The 18,200-nt window shown below is 59.0% G+C and overlaps 1 protein-coding gene across 2 annotated transcripts in view; it reads right to left on the bottom strand.

Annotated features, from left to right (window-relative positions):
* The window catches only part of GNB1L (G protein subunit beta 1 like), a 38,350-nt gene extending 21,471 nt beyond the window's left edge, over positions 1 to 16,879 (bottom strand). Inside the window, exons 1-2 of one of the 2 annotated variants that reach the window (XM_029049060.1) lie at positions 16,745 to 16,879; positions 14,273 to 14,369 (exon numbers count right to left, since the gene is read on the bottom strand). The gene's annotated coding sequence lies outside the window, so the exon portion shown is untranslated. Of the gene's footprint in view, positions 1 to 14,272; positions 14,370 to 15,142; positions 15,175 to 16,744 lie in introns of those variants that run through there. The other variant, XM_029049061.2, reaches the window with a different exon arrangement.
* Positions 16,880 to 18,200: the final 1,321 nt, after the last annotated feature.

Here is an 18,200-nt window from a genome sequence, read left to right as displayed (position 1 = left end):
ACACGTGAGGAGAACGAGCAGGAGGCCCGGGCGGCTGCCCGGGTGGAGACCTGAAGTTGGGAAACACAAAGCCGGGAGGGCCGACCGAGCGCTTAAGGACCCGGTCGGACAAAGCCTCAGACAGTTGCTGTCAATTGCTGAGTCAATTGCTGAGACTAGACCGGGGTGGCGAGCTGCCACGGAGAAAGGAGTGGCTCTCCACGCGGAAGCTTCGGAAGGAACGAGAGACCAGGAGGCAAATGCGAAAACAGTACCAGGCGCTGAAATCATCAAACCGCACAACAAGGAGATGGTCTTCTTTTTTTCTCTCTTTCTTTCTTCCTCCCTTCCTCTCTGTCTCTCCCTTAAGTGAATTTCAGCACCAGGGGTGTCTTCTCCGAGCAGAAAGGACACCAACACATCTGTATCTTTATCCACATACACCCGATATCCATAAATAATATTCTTTTACATCATTCGTATCCACTCCCTTACTCTTTTACGTATTGAGTACGTATATAATGCCTGGCCCCGTGAATACATAGATGTACACAGACCACTATTATCATCACTCGCTCACTCACTCGTGTCATTAGAGAAGCAGCGTGGCTCAGTGGAAAGAGCACGGGCTTTGGAGTCAGAGGTCATGAGTTCGAATTCCAGCTCCGCCAGTTGTCAGCTGTGTGACTGTGGGCAAGTCACTTCACTTCTCTGTGCCTCAGTGACCTCATCTGTAAAATGGGGATTAAGACCGTGAGCCCCACAGGGGACAACCCGATTCCCCTGTGTCTACCCCAGCGCTTACAACAGTGCTCGGCACGTAGTAAGCGCTTAACAAGTCCCAACATTATTACGGACATAACCCCTTCTCCTCTTTCCTCCTCTATCTCTTATCAGACAGGTGATGGCAATCCAACCGGCGTAAGGCGGCATAGCCTAGGGGGAAGGGCTCGGGCCTGGGAGTCACAAAACCTGGGTTCTATACTATACCCAGCTCTCCCACTTGTCTGCTGTGTGACTCTGGGCAAGTCACTTCACTTCTCTGGACCTCGGTCACCTCATCTGTAAAATGGGGACTAAGACTGTGAGCCCCACGGGGGACAAGGGTATGTCTACTTTGATTATTCTGTATCTACGCAGAGCTTAGTACAGGGGTTGGGACCTCATAATACCTTAACAGATGCCATTAAGGAGAAACAAGATAAAACAAAAAACGCCCAGATCCTGAAATAACCAGATGCTTGGAGAAATGTCCTTTGTGATACTACTCCTCAGAGCTACAGGTAAACCGTTTTTCATCACACTCGACTCCTCCAGTGACCCAGCGCGGATCATCTAACACCCCTAACAGTCCCCTCTGGGTCAGTGTGGTAAGGGGCACTCGGATGAGGACATGGAGGGTGTCCTGGGGGTGTGTGGGGGCGAGAGGAGGGGAGACGCAGTGTGCGGAGATCAGCGAAGGAGCTTCGGTGGGGACTCTGGGAAGGAATGGCCGACTGATATTAACCTTTGCTGCCTCCCCGGCCGCTGGGCCGTGATCCTCCCCCTCATCCCTTTTCAGGGATGGCAGCCCATCGCGGCTCGGACCCCTGGGGCCCAAGGGCGGAGGGAGGGCCACGTTCTCTTTGGGTGTGTGGGGTTGTCAGGTGTGGCCAGTGCTGAACAAAGCGGTGTGACAACGGGGTCCCCCGGCTCTGCTGAGCCCGGAGCCGGCCAGCAAACCATATGGCCTGTTTTCCACCCGACTCCCGGCTACATCCCCCCCAACCCTCCCTCGGGTCAGACCCCCCGTATGGCCCTCCACAGGTCCCTCCACCCTTCCCCACCGAAACCCTCTCTCCTGAAGGATTATTAGCCCTAAGCGGCCTCCCCTCTGAGAGGAGAACGTCTTCAGCCAGTTGGGATTTTGCTTGAGCCCTGCCCAGGCTACCTGGACCTCAGTGGGGAGGAGGAAGGGGACCCCCACAGCTCTCAGAGCGGGTCACCGGGCCTCGCTCAGACCGGGCCTCTCGCATCACCTGAGGGATTCTGGTGGACCGGAAAGACCCCAGACGATGGTGATCTGAAGCCTACCCTGTCCGTCCCACTGCCCCCGTGGGCCGTGGGCTGCTGGTCGAAGGGAGGCCCGTCCCTAGGGGTACGATGGGGCAGCTAGAGAAGGTGCCACACCGGGCCCTTAACCATGCCGGGGAGAGAGTCAGCCCCGAGCGGGGCCCGAGACGACCAACCCGACCATCAGGGCCCCGAAGGCGGCGGCGACGCGGGAGCGATGCCTCATCGGCTCGGCTTGATTCCCGGGCGGCAGCCACCCCGCCCGCTGCAGCTGCCCGGTAGCGTCGCCGGGAAAGACACAGGATCAGCACGTGGTGTGGGAGGCGGGCAGACAGCGTGGCACCGGCCTGGCACGGAACCTCCCGGCGAGCTGCAGGCCTCTAGAGCCCCGGGGCGGGCCGTCCTGACCGCGATGGCCTGGACTGGACTGACCCCAGACCGCGTCTCGATCCGCCCCACGGGAGCCCCATGAGCCTCCCCGGCATCCGGCGGCAGAGCGGCCGGTGGCGGGGCAGGGACGCCTCGGGGTCCGGGAACGCCGCTGGCCCCCGGCACTCAGACAAGGCCGACCGCAACGTGCCGGCACTCTGCCAGTGGCTCCCTGAGACGAGGACGGACGGCAGCGGGACGCCCAAATAGGGCGGCCACAGCACCACGGCAGAGCTCGGCCCCCAACGTCCCTGATGATGATGAGGATGACGGTATTTGTTAAGCGCTTACTATGTGCCGAGCACTGTCCTAAGCAGGGGGGTACATAAAGAGAAATCAGGTTGGCCCAGGTGGGGCTCACGGTTTCAATACCCATTTTACAGATGAACTGAGGAACAGAGAAGTTCGGTGGCTCGCCCAAGGTCACCCAGGAGAGAAGTGGTGGAGCCCGGATTAGAACCCATTTCCTCTGACTCCCAAGTCCCTGCTCGAAGCAGCGTGGCTCAGTGGAAAGAGCACGGGCTCGGGAGTCAGAGGTCATGGGTTCTAATCCCTGCTCCGTCGCTTGCCAGCTGGGTGACTTTGGGCAAGTCACTTCACTTCTCTGGGCCTCGGTTCCCTCATGGGTAAAATGGGGATGAAAACTGGGAGCCCCACGTGGGACAACCTGATCACCTTGTATCCCCCAGCGCTTAGAACGGAGCTTGGCACATAGTAAGCGCTGAACAAATGCCACCATTATGATTATTATTATTCCATTAATCCACACTGCTTCCCTGGGTGGTGGATAGGGCTCCACGGGCACCGGGGCAGGTGAGAATCCACAGGCGTCACAACGGCCCACGGCTCACTGCCACTCGAGAGGTGGTGCGGCCTAACAGCGAAGGCTCAGGAGTCTCGGGTTCTAGTCCCGGCTCGGTCACTTGTCTGCTGGGTGACCTCGGCCCAGTCGCTATTCTGGGCCTCAGTTTCCCTCCTGTAAGATGGGAAGATGAGGTTGAAATACCCCTTCTCCCTCTCCGCTTAGACCGTGAGCTTCCTCTGGGACGGGGACTGTGTCTGACTTGATTCTCTGGATCTACTTTAATCAATCACTGGTATTCACTGAGTGCTTCTTCTAAGCAACCTGATTCCCCTGTGTTTACCCCAGCGCTTAGAACAGTGCTCTGCACATAGTAAGCGCTTAACAAATACCAGCATTAAGCAGAGGACTGAACTAAGCGCTTGGGAGAGGACAAGAGAGCAGAGTTGGGAGATTCGTCTCCTGCCCACAGGGAACTTACAGTCTATTTATTCGTTCAACAGTATTTACTGAGCGCTTACTATGTGCAGAGCACTGTACTAAGCGCTTGGAATGGACAATTCGGCAACAGATAGAGACCATCCCTGCCCACTGATGGGCTTACGGTCTAATCGGGGGAGACAGACGGACAAAAACAATAGCAATAAATAATAATAAAAATAATGATAATGCCGGTATTTGTTAAGCGCTTACTATGTGCAGAGCACTGTTCTAAGCACTGAGGTAGATCCAGGGTAATCAAGTTGTCCCACGTGAGGCTCACAGTCAATCCCCATTTTACGGATGAGGGAACTTGGGCCCAGAGAAGTCGCGACTTGCCCGCATTCACACAGCTGACAAGTGGAGCCGGGATTCGAGCCCATGACCTCCGACTCCCAAGCTCGGGCTCTTTCCACTGAGCCGCGCTGCTTCCCATGGGGATGGGCAGCTCATTAACAAAATAAATAGGGTAATGAAAATATATACAAATGAGCAGACGAGCAGAGTGCGGAGGGGAGGGGAAGGGAGAGGGGGAGGAGCAGAGGGAAAAGCGGGGAAAGAGGAGACCGGTCTAGAGGGACCGGTGCTCAGCGGAGTGTCTGGTGCTTAGTAAATACCCTGGTCATTATTTGGATGTGCGCATGGCAATGTGTAGGAGTCCAGGACAGCACATAATAATAATAATAATAATGTTGGTATTTGTTAAGCACTCAGTATGTGCAGAGCACTGTTCTAAGCGCTGGGGCAGATACAGGGTAATCAGGTTCTCCCATGTGAGGCTCAAAGTCTTAATCCCCATTTTAAAGATGAGGAAATTGAGGCACAGAGAAGTAATAATAATAATAATGATGTTGGCATTTGTTAAGCGCTATGTGCAGAGCACTGTTCTAAGCGCCGGGGTAGATGCAGGGTCCTCAGGCTGTCCCACGTGAGGCTCACAGTCTTCATCCCCATTTTGCAGATGAGGTCACTGAGCCTCATCTGCGACTGAAGCGACTTGCCCACGGTGCCACAGCCGCCAAGTGGCAGAGCCTGGATTCGAACCCATGACCTCCGTCTCCCAAGCCCGGGCTCTGGCCACTGAGCCACGCTGCTTCTCAGGTGGTCACCGCTGTATCTGCTGGGCGGGCCGCCTCATCCCGAGTGAAAGTCTGGGGGAAGGGCACTGTGCTGAACAGTGGGGAGAGGAAAGAAGGAACAGGAGACACGATGCCTGCCTTCAGAAGCTGACGATTCAACCTGGCAAATGGTCCTAAAATGAATTACAAAAGGTAGAAAGAAGAGAATGAGGAGAGGGATGTCTGATGGTCTAAAGAGGAGCTAAATAAGAGCTTAGTGCAGTGCTCTGCACACAGTAGGCGCTCAATAAATACGACTGAATAAATGAAAGAGAGGGTGAAGGGCCTAGAAGCACTTGAAGTGACTTACCCAAGGCCACACGGCAGACAAGCGGTAGAGCCGAGAGGAGAACCTAGGTCTTCTGACTCCCAGACGCGCGCTCTACCTACTAGGCCACACCGCTTCCCGGGGATATAATAATGTTGGCGTTTGTTAAGCGCTTATTATGTGCAGAGCACTGCTCTAAGCGTTGGGGTAGATGCAGGGTCATCCGGTTGTCCCACGTGAGGCTGACAGTTAATCCCCATTTTACAGATGAGGGAACTGAGGCACAGAGAAGTGAAGTGACTTGCCCACAGTCGCCCAGCTGCCAAGCGGCAGAGCCGGGATTCGAACCCATGACCTCTGACTCCAAAGCCCGTGCTCTTTCCACTGAGCCACGCTGCTTCTCTATTGCTGTTGGATGTGAAGGGGAAGCTGCTTGGGCGCAAAGAGCAGTATTACGCGGGAGTTTGTTCCTTTTACTCACCCTACCCTCAGCCCCGCAGCCCCGTCCTCCATATCTGTCACTTATTTGAATTGATTTTATTTGAGAAGCAGGGGCCCAGTGGGCGGAGCGCGGACCTGGGGGTCCACAGGACCCGGTTTGAACCCCGGCTCCGCCACTCGTCAGCTGTGTGACTTTGGGCAAGTGGCTTGACTTCTCTGTGCCTCAGTTCCCTCATCTGGAAAATGGGGATTAAGACCGTGAGCCCCACGTGGGGCAACCTGATTACCTCGCATCTAACCCAGCGCTTAGAACAGTGCTTGGCACAGTGTAAGCGCTTAACAAATACCATCATTATTAACAATAATAGAGAAGCAGCGTGGCTCAGTGGAAAGAGCCTGGGCTTGGGAGTCAGAGGTCACGGGTTCGAATCCCCGCTCCGCCACTTGTCAGCTGTGTGACTGTGGGCAAGTCACGTAACTTCTCTATGTCTCCGTTCCCTCATCTGTAAAATGGGGATTAACTGTGCGCCTCACGTGGGACAACCTGATGACCCTGTATCTATCCCAGCGCTTAGAACAGTGCTCTGCACTCCGTAAGCGTTTAACAGATACCAATTTTTTTCAATTTGTTAAGCGCTTACTATACGCCAGGCACTGTACTGTGCACTCTAAGAGAGTTGGCAGACACGTTCTCCGCCCACGACAAGCCGACGGTCTCGATGTGGAGACGGACATTTATATAAATCCCGGACAGGTACGTGGGGCTGAGGGAGGGGTGATTAAAGGGAGCAAATCCAAGTCAAGGGCAATTTAGGAGGAAGTGGAGAAGAGGAAACGAGGATTAAGTCGGGGAAGGTCTCTTGGAAGAGATACGCCTTCAATGAGGCTTTGCAGGTCGGGAGAGTCACCGTCTGTCGGATATGAAGCGGGAGGGTGCTCCGGGCCAGAGGCAGTTCCTTGTGGGCAGGGAACATGTCTCCCAAATCTGTCGCATCGTCCTCTGCACACGCTAAGCACTTAATAACTACCACTGACTGAGAGCTGAGAACGAGGCAGAGTGGCCAGTGAAGACAGGGAGCTGAGGTGGAGGGGGAGAAGAGACCGCAGGAAATGGATCACGGAGAGGACAAGTGGATCCAAGTGACAGGCAAGGAACTGGGAGTTTGGGAGAAGACACTGGAAGCAGGGCGCAGGGGGGCGGACGGTCGGTGGCGGTGCCAGACAGGCGGGAATCGACGACCGCCGATGGGAGCCGTAGGGAGAACGAGGACAAGTCACGGGGACGCTAAGCTGGGGTCAGAGGATCAGGCTGGAGCGGCAGAACGGAGAAACACACGAGTGCCGAGGGTGGGGATAAAACGCGGACGGTTCGAGGGCGGCAGCCGGGGCTGAGGACCCCGAGGCGGGGGACATTTTAGGGGTCCCCGACTCAGCCTGGGGCCCCAAGGACGCCAGAGAGACCCCGGCTCTTCTCCCAGGATACCACCAGGCTCCGCCGGCCCACTGGGCCGGGAACGGCACCACCGCCTGGGTGCGTCTACCGGTTCTGAGCCGTTAGCTCTGCCCCGGCGTGGACTCCCGCCCCGGTGCCGTAGGCCGCGCCGTCCTCCGGCCCACCGCCCGTCCGGCCCCTGCTGCCCGGGGAGCGGGCGGGCGCGGGGGGGGGTCCGGGGCCGGGCGTGGGTCAGACTTGGGGCCGAGCCCCCGGCGGAGGCGGCGAGGGCAGGGATGGGCACTCCGGGACCGCGGGGGAAGCACCCGACAGCGGAAAGACGAGCTCGCCGCGTTCTACTGCCGCTCGCAAGACGGAACAGGTCCCGCCGCCGGCACGCTGGGCTTTCTTGGCAATATGGACTGGCTCCGTCGGGACCCAGCCGCCCCTCGCTTCCCTCCCTCCTTCCCCTCCCTCCCTGCCGGCCAACCAGGCAACCAGCCGGCCGGCATCTTCTTAGGAAACTATTTTGGCAGGGGCAGCCGTGGTGACGAGGCAAACGGCAGGGCCGGCTACACGGAATGACTGCCGTCCGTCCCCGGGGAGCCAGCCACAGGGCCCCGGTGGTTTCTCACTCGTGTCCGGTGCCGGCCGGGGCTGGCCGAACCTCGGCCCGGGGCCACGGCTCCGGCGATCACCCATCGAAGATCGGCGCTCCAGTGCTTAGAACAGTGCTTGACCCGTAGGAAGTGCTTAACGCATACCGTTAACAACAACAACTGATAACATTAATACCACTAACGATATCATTAACAGTGAGCGGTCTGTCAGAGTGCCTACTCTACCGGGCGCGATCCGGAACGGAGCGGGGGACCCATCCGTCCGTCGCACTGACTGAGCACCTGCCGTGCGCACGGCACCGCACTGAACGATGCGGGGAGTAGGGTACGTTAAGGAGACGCAATCCCTGCCCTCGAGGACCTCGGAGAAACAGGCAAAGTGGAGAGCGGACAAAGCCAGGGCCTGGGAGCCAGAAGGACCGGGTTCTAATCCCGACTCCGTCACTTGTCCGCTGTATGAAGTCGAGCAAGGCACTTAACTTCCCTGCGTCTCAGCGACCTCGTCTGCAAAATAGGGATTAAGACCGTGAGCCCCACGGGGGACGTGGACTGTATCCACTCAATTACCTTGTGTCTGCCCCAGCGTTTAGTATAGTGCCCGGCACATGGTAAGTGCTTAAGAAACACCATGATCATTAGTATTATTATTACAGCCTAATAGGGAAATACCAGGGACTAACAGGAAGAAGAGCACGGGCCTAGGAGTCAGAGGACTTAGGTTCCAGTCCTGGTTCTGCCACTGATCTGCCGTGTGACCCTGGGGAAGTCATTTAGCTTCTCTGTGCCTCAGTTTCTTCATCTGTAAAATGGGAATTACATCCTAGTCACTCCTACTTAGTAGAGTGAACCCAATATGGAGCAGGGACTGTGTCCAACCCGATTACCTCGTATCCACCCCAGTGCTTAGAAGAGTGCTTGACACTTAGGTAAGCGTTCATCAAGCTGCATAGTTCATTTAATAGTATTTATTGAGCACTTACTATGTGCACAGCACTGTACCGAACGCCTGAAATATACAATTTGGCAACAAATGGAGACGATCCCTGCCCAATGACGGGCTTACAGTCTAATCGGGGGAGAGAGGACAAAAACAGAACAACATAAACACAAATAAATAGAATCAAGGGGATGCACACCTCATTAACCAAATAAATAGGGTAATAAAAATATATACAAATGAGCACAGTGCTGAGGGGAAGGGAAGGAAGAGGGGTAGGAGCAGAGGGAAAGGCGGCTTAGCTGAGGGGAGGTGAAGGGGAGGGAAAGGGGAGGGAGCAGAGGGCGGAGGGGGAGGAGAGAGGGAGCAGAGGGAAAAGGGGATAGTTATTATCATTATTGGGAAAACAGATAGTAAAAGAAACTCCAGACGGAATCAATCCTATTTATTGAGCGCCAACCACACGCAGGGCACTCTAGTAAGCATTTGGGAGAGTAACCTATAACGAAATCGGTGCCGATCTTCCCCGTCCACAAGGAGTTTACAATCTGGAGGGGTGACAGACGTTAAAATAAATCACGGATACGAACGGACGTGCTGTGGGGCTGAGGAAGGGTGGATGAAGGGTGCAAATCCAAGAGAAAGGGGGATGCAGAAGAGAGGGTGTAGGGGGAATGAAGGTGGAATGCGGAAGGCTGCTTGGAGGAGATGGGATTTTAATAAGGATCTGAAGGTGGGGAGATATCTACGTATCGTCTGTCGGATAGGTAGGAGGGAGTTCGAGGCCAGAGGTACGATGTCGCGAGAGGCTGACGGCGAGTTAGACGAGACGGAGGTACACTGAGTAGTTTCGCGTTAGAGGAGAGTGCAGGGTTGTGGTAGGAGATCAGCCAGGTAGGAGGGGACAAGGTGAGCGAGCGCTTTAAAGAAAACAGCTTCGGCTGGACGCAGAGGTGGATGGGCAACCTCTAGGGGTTCTTGAGGACTTTGGGGAGACGTGGACTGAACGTTTCTGGAGAAAAACCATCTGGGCAGCAGAGTGAACTACGGGCTGGAGTGGGGAGAGACAGGAGGCAGGGAGGTCAGCGAGGAGGAGGACGCGGTCATCACGGTGGGAAATGATAAACGCTCGGATCAGTGCGACGGCGGTCTGGCTGGAGAGGAAAGGGCGGATTTTAGCAGTGTCGGCAAGGTTGAAACGACAGGATCTGGTGAGAGACTGAATGCGTGGGTTTAATGAGATGAGTCTCCTTGTAGGCAGGGAACGCATCTAACCAACGCTCCGTATTGCACTCTCGCAAGGGGAGAGTACAGCGCCCTGCACACAGTAAGTGCTCAATAAATACCACTGATTGATCGATTGAGGAGGATGGGAGACTATAACAGGATACATAAGGTAGGTCCACAGTTGTTGAGGGTGGGGAGTGCGCGTTTGGGTAGCACCCCCACGCTCCCATCCCCAGTATCGTATCTGACCAACCTCCTGCTCAGGTAAGAAGGCCCCAACTCCCCCTTACAGCCAGGAAGCCCCCCCACCCTTAGATAAGCTCCTCAGTGGCAGGGATTAGGTCTACCAACTCTCCCTCTCAAGTGCTCAGTACAGTTCTCTGACCCAATAGCCCGCAAGTTCCTTGAGGGCAGGGATGGCGTCCACTGACTCTGTTGTCGCCCAAGCAATCGATCCAGCGCTCCGCACGTAAACGGGAAACTCCTTGAGGCAACTACTAACTGTAGCCTACACTCCCGAGCGTTTAGTACAGTGCCCTGACAGAGGAGACGGCAAGCTCCTTGAAGGGCAGGGAGGGCGTCCACTAACTGTACCGTACAATGCTCTGACACAGTAGAGAGGAAGCCCCTTGAAAGCAGGGATTGCATCCACTAAGTCCGCGGTGTCCTCCCTCCGCACACGGTAGGCGTTCAGCTCATACTGTGGGTTGCGTGACCGACCGATGGACGGAAACAGCACGGTCCGGTCAGTGTGGGGGGATGTGCGCGGGAGCCGTGTTGGTCTGGTGGTTCCCAAGAACCACAAACGGCCGTCGGACAGCGCGTGGCCGTTTTAATGTAATAATAATGATGATGGCATTTGTTAAGTGCTTACTATGTGCAAAGGACTGTTCTAAGCGCTGGGGGGATACAAAGTGATCGGGTCGTCCCACGTGGGGCTCACAGTCTTCATCCCCATTCTACAGATGAGGGAACCGAGGCCCAGAGAAGTAAATCGACTGGCCCAAAGTCACACAGCTGACAAGCGATGGAGCCGGGATATGAACCCATGACCTCTGACTCCCCAGCCCGTGCTCCTTCCACTGAGCCACGCCGCTGCTTCACTCGTTGGGGACCCTCCAGGTGAGACGTTGAATAGAGTGCAAGAGATTGGCAGGGGCCCGGGGGCGGTCAGGCGCCTGGGAGAAAAAAGGCAGTGTGGCCTGGTGGGAAACACCTGGCACCGGGTTCTGGTCCCAGCTCTGCTGCTGGCCTACGTGTCCTTGGGCATGCCAACGACTCTCTCTGGGCCTCGATTTTCCCATCGCATAACAGGGGTAACAGGAAGCGTGGCCTAGTGGACAGAGCAAAGGTGGGGAGCCCAGAGACCTGGGTTCGAGTCCTGTCAGGCACGGGTGGGCCGAGGGAGCAGGTCGCCGGCCTGCTGCCCGCTGATCCCCGTTAGGGATCAGGTTTGCAAAGTGGCAGGGCGGGCAGGCGGCAGCGGCGATGGGCCGAGCGACCCCCAGCCCTGAAGGAGCGGATGGGCGGCCGGTTGGCCGGTCCAGTCTGGCCTGGGGGGACGGCACCCCTCGGGCCCAGGGGGCCGCCGACTCAACCACAGACCCAAACGCCCACCCGCATTGTACCCAGGCGGACTGAGTGACGGACCACGGAGCGGAACGGGGGATGGACCGGAGTGGCGGAGGAGGAGACCGACCAGAGGACTCTTAGGAGGACGGGGCAAAGAGAGGGAGGAGACCAAGCGGGTGGTGGATGGCGGTGGAGGCGGGGGTCGGACGGACCGAGGACCAACCGGAGGCCGACCGGGGCCGGCCCGCGCCTTCCGGGCCCTGCTTTAGGAATGTCTGGGGCCGGGGATTTTTATCTGCCTTCCCCCACCCAGCCATATCCTGGGACAAACCGCTTCACCCCGGGGCCTCCTCCACCTCAAGAGTGAATCCTCAAATCCCTCACCAAATCCCAACTCCCCGTGAGGGGTTGCCCTTAGACTAGGACCTCCGGGATCCCGGAAACCCCTGGAACGCAGCCCGCCCTTACGAGGAATGAATACCAAAGGCTCTCCGGCCCAAGGGACTCAGCTCCCGGACCCGGGGCCCGGTGGCGGACGGCAGGGAGGCACCGGCGGAGGACAGGGGAGACGGAGCATCCCGGCAGGCGGCAGAGAGGTGGCGGGGGGGCCAGAAGAGGCTGACGTGGAGCTGCCCGCGGCAAATACTTAAGCGGACCCCGAACCGTCTGGGCGCAGAGCGCTGACCGCAGAACAACCTCCATCCGCGGTCCTGCACGCCCCCCTTGCAGACAGAGACCGCGTGGCCCGGGCGGGCTCGAGGAGGAGGGCGACACACTCACAGGGCATTACACCGGCCCAGCTTGGCGGGTCAGGCGAGGCCACGGGAAACGGCACTCCCGGCCCCGCCCCACGGGCCTCCCAGCTCACCTCTGTCACCCGCAGCGACTCCACCCGCCCTCCTGTCTTCCCGCCCGCCCCTCCAGGCTCCCCCACCCCAATCTCACCGCTCCGCGGCTGCAGAGACGGTCCTGAAGCCGACGGGTCTTAGCGGCCCTGTTGTCCAAACCCCCAGGCTGGTTTCCGGAGGGCGCCCGTGGGCACCCCCCGGGCGAGTTCCCCGTGGGCCGAGCCTCGCCGTCACGCCGAGACCCCCTCCTCACGACCGGCTCCCCTCACCTTCCTCCGGGCACCGCCCTCACCCAGCTCCCCGTGTGGCAGCCGGAGCGGGGGGCAGCGGTCGGTGGACGGGGACCCCGGGAGAGGGAGAACGGGGATACGATCCCACGGGCTCTGAGGCGTAGAGAGAGGCATGGGGGGAGAGTGGACAGCGACGAGGAACCCAATATTAACGGCTGACCCGGAATCCGAAAGTCAGCCGCTCAGGCCGAGCCGGCCCAATCCGGGCGAGGGACCTCCAGCCTTGTGGGGGGAAAAGGGGCACCGTGGGGGACCTCGGGCCTGGGGCGAAAGCTTCCCTCCTTCTCTCTTGCCCACGGCCCATACCTTCCCCTGCCCACAGATCTCAGCTTCCTCTCCAGGTGGTCCCACAAGGGCCCAGCTCGGGGGGTTGCGGTGGGCCGGGCGGAAATCCTTTAGGTGGGCAACCCGGCCCCAGGTGAGAGAGGGCTCCCCCCCGGCCCCCAGCCCCATGCGAAGCTCTCCGATCCCCGGCCTGGGGCGTGGGGAAGCCCACGGATCAACGCTCCAAGCAGCCGCTCACAATCCCGTCTGCCTGGCAGCCGCCTCCGCAGCGGGAGAGGGCGGAGAGATGGGGCCGTGAGGACCGTCCAGCCCCGGCCGGCCCGCTCTCGGGCCCCGGGAGAGCCCCGGGACGGGCAGAGCTGGGAGTCCCGCTGGTACAGCCCGTGGGGGTCGCCGGCGCCCCCTCCGCTCCCGGGGAGCGGGCCCCGACGCCCGCCGACCCCGCCGAACCCCGACCTCGGCGGGATGCAGAGGGCGGGGGGGTGGGCTGCGGGGGAGCAGGTGAGATGGGGCAGGACGGGGCAGCTCCGCTCTGGCTCACCGCGGAGCGGGTGCCCGGGCAGGACGGCGGGGGGACGGGGGAGGGGACGGCCGTTCCGGGAAGCTCCCGGATGAGGGCAGGGAGTGAATGGCAGCCCCTGGCCGCCCTCCAGGTCTGGCAGTCGCGTTCTGCCTCCCTCACGGCCCACCCCCCCCCCGCCGCCCCCCCCCGCCGCCGAAATCACCGCCGGGTTCAGCTCTCCTCCCTCCGGCCGGGCTCCCGGACCCCCTCGTCTGCCCGCCGGGGCTGCTGGAGCGGTTAGCAGAGCGCCACCCAAACCACGCTTCATCCTGACATACCTCCTTTCAGACGAGGAGCCGAAAGCACTTTACCAGATTAATCTCCCCAATACCCCTGCAAGGTAGGCAGGTAAGCAGCGAGCATTAGCGCTACCATTAACAGATGACTCTCTCAGGCACAGAGGGCTTAAGGGACTTACCGAGGTCTTAGGAGTTGAGTATTGTAACCGGCAACAGAACCCTAGCCCTCCACCCTTCAGCTCCCGCTCCTCCTCCTCCAGCCCTGAGCGGGGACTGTGGCCTCCGGAGGGGCTCGCCCACCCGGTCACGCCCACGGGAGCGGGGCCCCAACGGAGAGGGCCCCCCGGGGCCAGGGCCCAGAGACGGGGCAGGAGGAGGGGCTCGAGGAGGGGCTCCGCAGCCCTGGGGCCCTCTCCGTCTGGGTACGCGGTCCGGGCCCGCACGGACAGGGCCCCGATGAGGCCGGTCAAGCGGGTGCCCGGGCGAACAACCCAACGGGGCCCTCGGGAGCCCGGACCTCCCTCGTTTCCCGGAGCCTCCGAGGCGGCAGGACAGCACTGCCCCGCGGGGCCGGGCAGCCGGTTCTCTCCCAAACTGCCCTCACCCCGGGAGGAAAGGGTTCCCCAAAACGGCAAACCGCCTGTAGAAATGCCCAGGGTGGCCGGGGAGCCACGCGCGCACACAGACTCACGTGAACCACGTGGGCGGACGGGCACGGGTGGTGTGGAGGGCTCCCGCCAGGCCGGCGCTGCCGATCCCAGCCAAGGTCAGCGGAGAGAGCTCGGCTCCTGCGCGGACGGAAAGCGAAGGAAAGGGACGTGACGAGGGCACCACGGGGACGCGTCCGGGCTCTGCCCCTCGGCCACCGCCGGCCCCGGCCCCGGTGCCGATGGTGCCCTTCCCGGGTTCATTACAGGCCCTTCCGCGGTCATTCGAGGTCCGGAGGCTGAGGCGTGGGAGGCGAGGATTTTGGGGCAAGTCAATAAACACATTAGGCCGCTCCGGAGTCACGAGAGGTGGCCCTGCCACTTAGAGTTCTTGTTAAGCACTCAATATGTGTCAAGCACTGCACTAAGCACTGAGGTAGACATGAAATGATCACGTTGCATACAGTCCCGGTCCCCACCGAGGGCTCACGGTCTAAACAGGAGAGGTTAGGATTTAATCCCCACGGTATAGGTGAGGTAACTGAGACACAAAGAAGTGAAGTGACTTGTCCAAGGTCACACAGTACTTAAGGGGTGGAATTGGGATCGGAACCCAGGTCCTGAGTCCCAGGCCTGTGGTCTTTCCAGTAAACCACGCTGCTTCTGGCATTTAGAGAAGCACCGTGGCTTACTGGGAAAAGCACCGATTTGGGAGTCAGAGGGCCCAGGTGCTAGTCCTGACTCTGCTGTGAATCTGCATGGCTCATTTAATTTCCTCTACACTACCCTTTCATTCATTCAATCGTATTTACTGAACGTTTACTACGTGAAGAGCGCCGTACTAAGTGCTTGGAAAGTACACTTCAAACTTCTTGTGGGCAGGGAACGCGGCCACCGACTCTGTTGTGTCGTACTCAGCATGTCGGAGTGGAGAGAGCACGGGCCTAGGAGTCAGAAGGTCATGGGTTCTAATCCTGACTCTGCCAGTTGTCCGCTGTGTGACCTTGGGCAAATCACTTCACTTCTCTGCGCCTCAGTTCCCTCATCTGCAAAATGAGGATTGAGACTGTGAGCCCCCAGTGGGACAGGGACTGCATCCAACCTGATTTGCATGTATTCACCCCAGTGCTTAGCACAGTGCCTGGCACATAGGAAGCGCTTAACGAATACCATTATCATTATTATTACTACCAAGCGCTTAGTGCTCTACACACAGCAAGCGCTCCATAAATACCAGTGACTGCTTGACCGCCCCGTCGGCGGACCAGAGTCCGGGGATCCGGGCCCCGGGGGGCGGCCTTGGTGACCCAGAGGCTTGGGGCAGGGGGGAAGGATGTGTAAGTATGATAGCATTTGTTAAGCGCTTACTATGCGCCAAGCACCGTTCTAAGATCTGGGGTAGATACAAGGTCATCAGGGTGTCCCAGGAGGGGCTCACGGCCTTCATCCCCGCTTTCTAGAAGAGGATAATAATAAGAATAATAATACTGATGGCATTTGTTAAGTGCCTACTATGTGCCAAGCACTGTTCTAAGCGCTAAGGGGGTACAAGGTAATCAGGTTGTCCCGCGTGGGGCTCACAGTCTTCATCCCCATTTTCCAGATGAGGTCACTGAGGCCCAGAGAAGTGACTTGCCCAAGGTCAGAGGGCAGACAAGTGGGGGAGTTGGGATTAGAACCCATGTCCTCTGACTCTCAAACCCCATCGGGTTGTCAAGCCATGGATCTGCTTGGGGACTCGGGGGAGACGGAAGGGGTGGGTTCCTCAGCGGGGGGGCAGGGAGCAGTGAGGAGGGGGCTGGGGTGCAGTGAGGGGGCAGGGAGCAGTGAGGAGGGGGCCGGGGTGCAGTGAGAGGAGGTGGGAGCAGTGAGGAGGGGGTTGGGATGCAGTTAGAGGGACAAGAAGCAGTGAGGAGGGGGCTGGGGTGCAGTGAGAAGAGCAGGGAGCAGCGAGGAGGGGGCCGGGATGCAGTGAGAGGAGGCGGGAGCAGGGAGGAGGAGGCTGGGATGCAGTTAGAGGGAGCAGGGAGCAATGAGGAGGAGGCTGGAATGCAGTGAGAGGAGGTGGGGTGCAGTGAGAGGAGCAGGGAGCAGTGAGGAGGGGTCTGGGCTGCAGTGAGAGAAGGTGGGGTGCAGTGAGAAGAGCAGGGAGCAGGGAGGAGGGGGCCGGGATGCAGTGAGAGGAGGCGGGAGCAGGGAGGAGGAGGTTGGGATGCAGTGAGAGGGAGCAGGGAGAAGGGAGGAGGGGGCTGGGGTGCAGTGAGGAGGGGTCTGGGATGCAGTGAGAGGAGGTGGGGTGCAGTGAGAAGAGCAGGGAGCAGGGAGGAGGGGGCCGGGATGCAGTGAGAGGAGGCGGGAGCAGGGAGGAGGGGGCTGGGGTGCAGTGAGAGGGGGCGGGGTGCAGTGAGGGAGCAAAGGGCGGGGGCCAAGGCAATTTGGGGCCCAGTGGCTTCCAACCCCCCCAGCCCCCGGGCCGCGCCGCGCCGCCCCGCGCCCCCCGCCCCGCGCCGCCTCACCCGGCGTGACGTCACGGCGGCCTCGGGCCGGGCGCGCGCGGGGCCTGCCGGGAGCCGGCGGGAAGGAGGCCAACCCCGGCCCGGCGCGGGGGAGGGGAAGGGGCGCGCGGGAGAGCAGCCCCCGGCGAGCCCGGGCCTACTTCCGGTTGGGGCCTCCGGGAGCTCCCCGCCCGGGGACCAATCACCAAGCAGGCCTCCCCCCAGCGCCCCGCCCGGGGACCAATCACCAAGCGGGCCTCCCCCAGCGCCCCGCCCGGGGACCAATCACCAAACGGGCCTCCCCCAGCGCCCCGCCCGGGGACCAATCACCAACCGGGCCTCCCCCAGCGCCCCGCCCGGGGACCAATCACCAAGCGGGCCTCCCTCCCAACCCCCCGCTCGGGGACCAATCAGACACCACTCCTCCCTCCCCGCCATTCAATCACTCCATCGCATTTATTGAGCGCTCACTCTGTGCATAACACTGGACTAAGCGCTTGAATTGGACAATTCGGCAACAGAGAGAGCCCATCCCTGCCCAGTGATGATGTTGGGATTTGTTAAGCCCTTACCATGTGCCGAGCACTGTTCTAAGCACTGGGCTAAGGTGGTCAGGTTGTCCCACGTGGGGCTCACAGTCTTCATCCCCATTTTACAGCTGAGGGAACTGAGGCCCAGAGAAGTGAAGTGACTTGCCCCAGGTCACACAGCTGACATGTGGCGGAGCCGGGATTAGAACCTACAACCTCTGACTCCCAAGCCCGGGCTCGTTCCACTGAGCCACGCTGATGGGCTCACCTCCATCCCAGCCCTCACACTCTGCACCTCTGGTGCAGCTAACCTTCTCCCTGGGCCTCCTTCTCCCCTGTCATTCATTCATTCATTCATTCATTCATTCATTCATTCATTCATTCATTCGTATTTATTGAGCACTTACTATGTGCAGAGCACTGTATTAAGCGCTTGGAATGGACAAATCGGCAAACAGACTACAGTCCCCTGCCCACTGACCGGCTTACAGTCTAATCGGGGGAGACAGACAAAAACAATAGCAATACATAGAATCAAGCTGTCAACCCCTGGTCCAAGTCATTCATTCATTCATTCATTAGTATTTATTGAGCACTTACTATGTGCACAGCACTGTGCTAAGCACTTGGAATGTACAAATCAGCAACAGATAGAGACAGTCCCTGCCTACTGATAGGCTTACAGTCTAATCGGGGGAGACAGACACAAACAATAGCATTAAATAAAATCAAGATAGCAATAAATAGAATCAAGATAGCAATAAATAGAATCAAGCTGTCAACCCCCGGCCCAAGTCATTCATTCATTCAATAGCATTTATTGAGCGATTACTATGTGCAGAGCACTGTCCTAAGCACTTGGAATGGACAATTCGGTGAGAGATAGAGGCAGTCCCTGCCCATCGACAAGCTTACAGTCTGATCCCCTACCTCGGGCCTGGAACGCC

Source organism: Ornithorhynchus anatinus, chromosome 21 (genome assembly GCF_004115215.2).
Source record: "Ornithorhynchus anatinus isolate Pmale09 chromosome 21, mOrnAna1.pri.v4, whole genome shotgun sequence".
NCBI lineage: Eukaryota > Metazoa > Chordata > Mammalia > Monotremata > Ornithorhynchidae > Ornithorhynchus > Ornithorhynchus anatinus.
The sequence above is the reverse complement of the archived record's forward strand: the minus strand, read 5'-3'. Positions and strand labels throughout refer to the sequence as shown.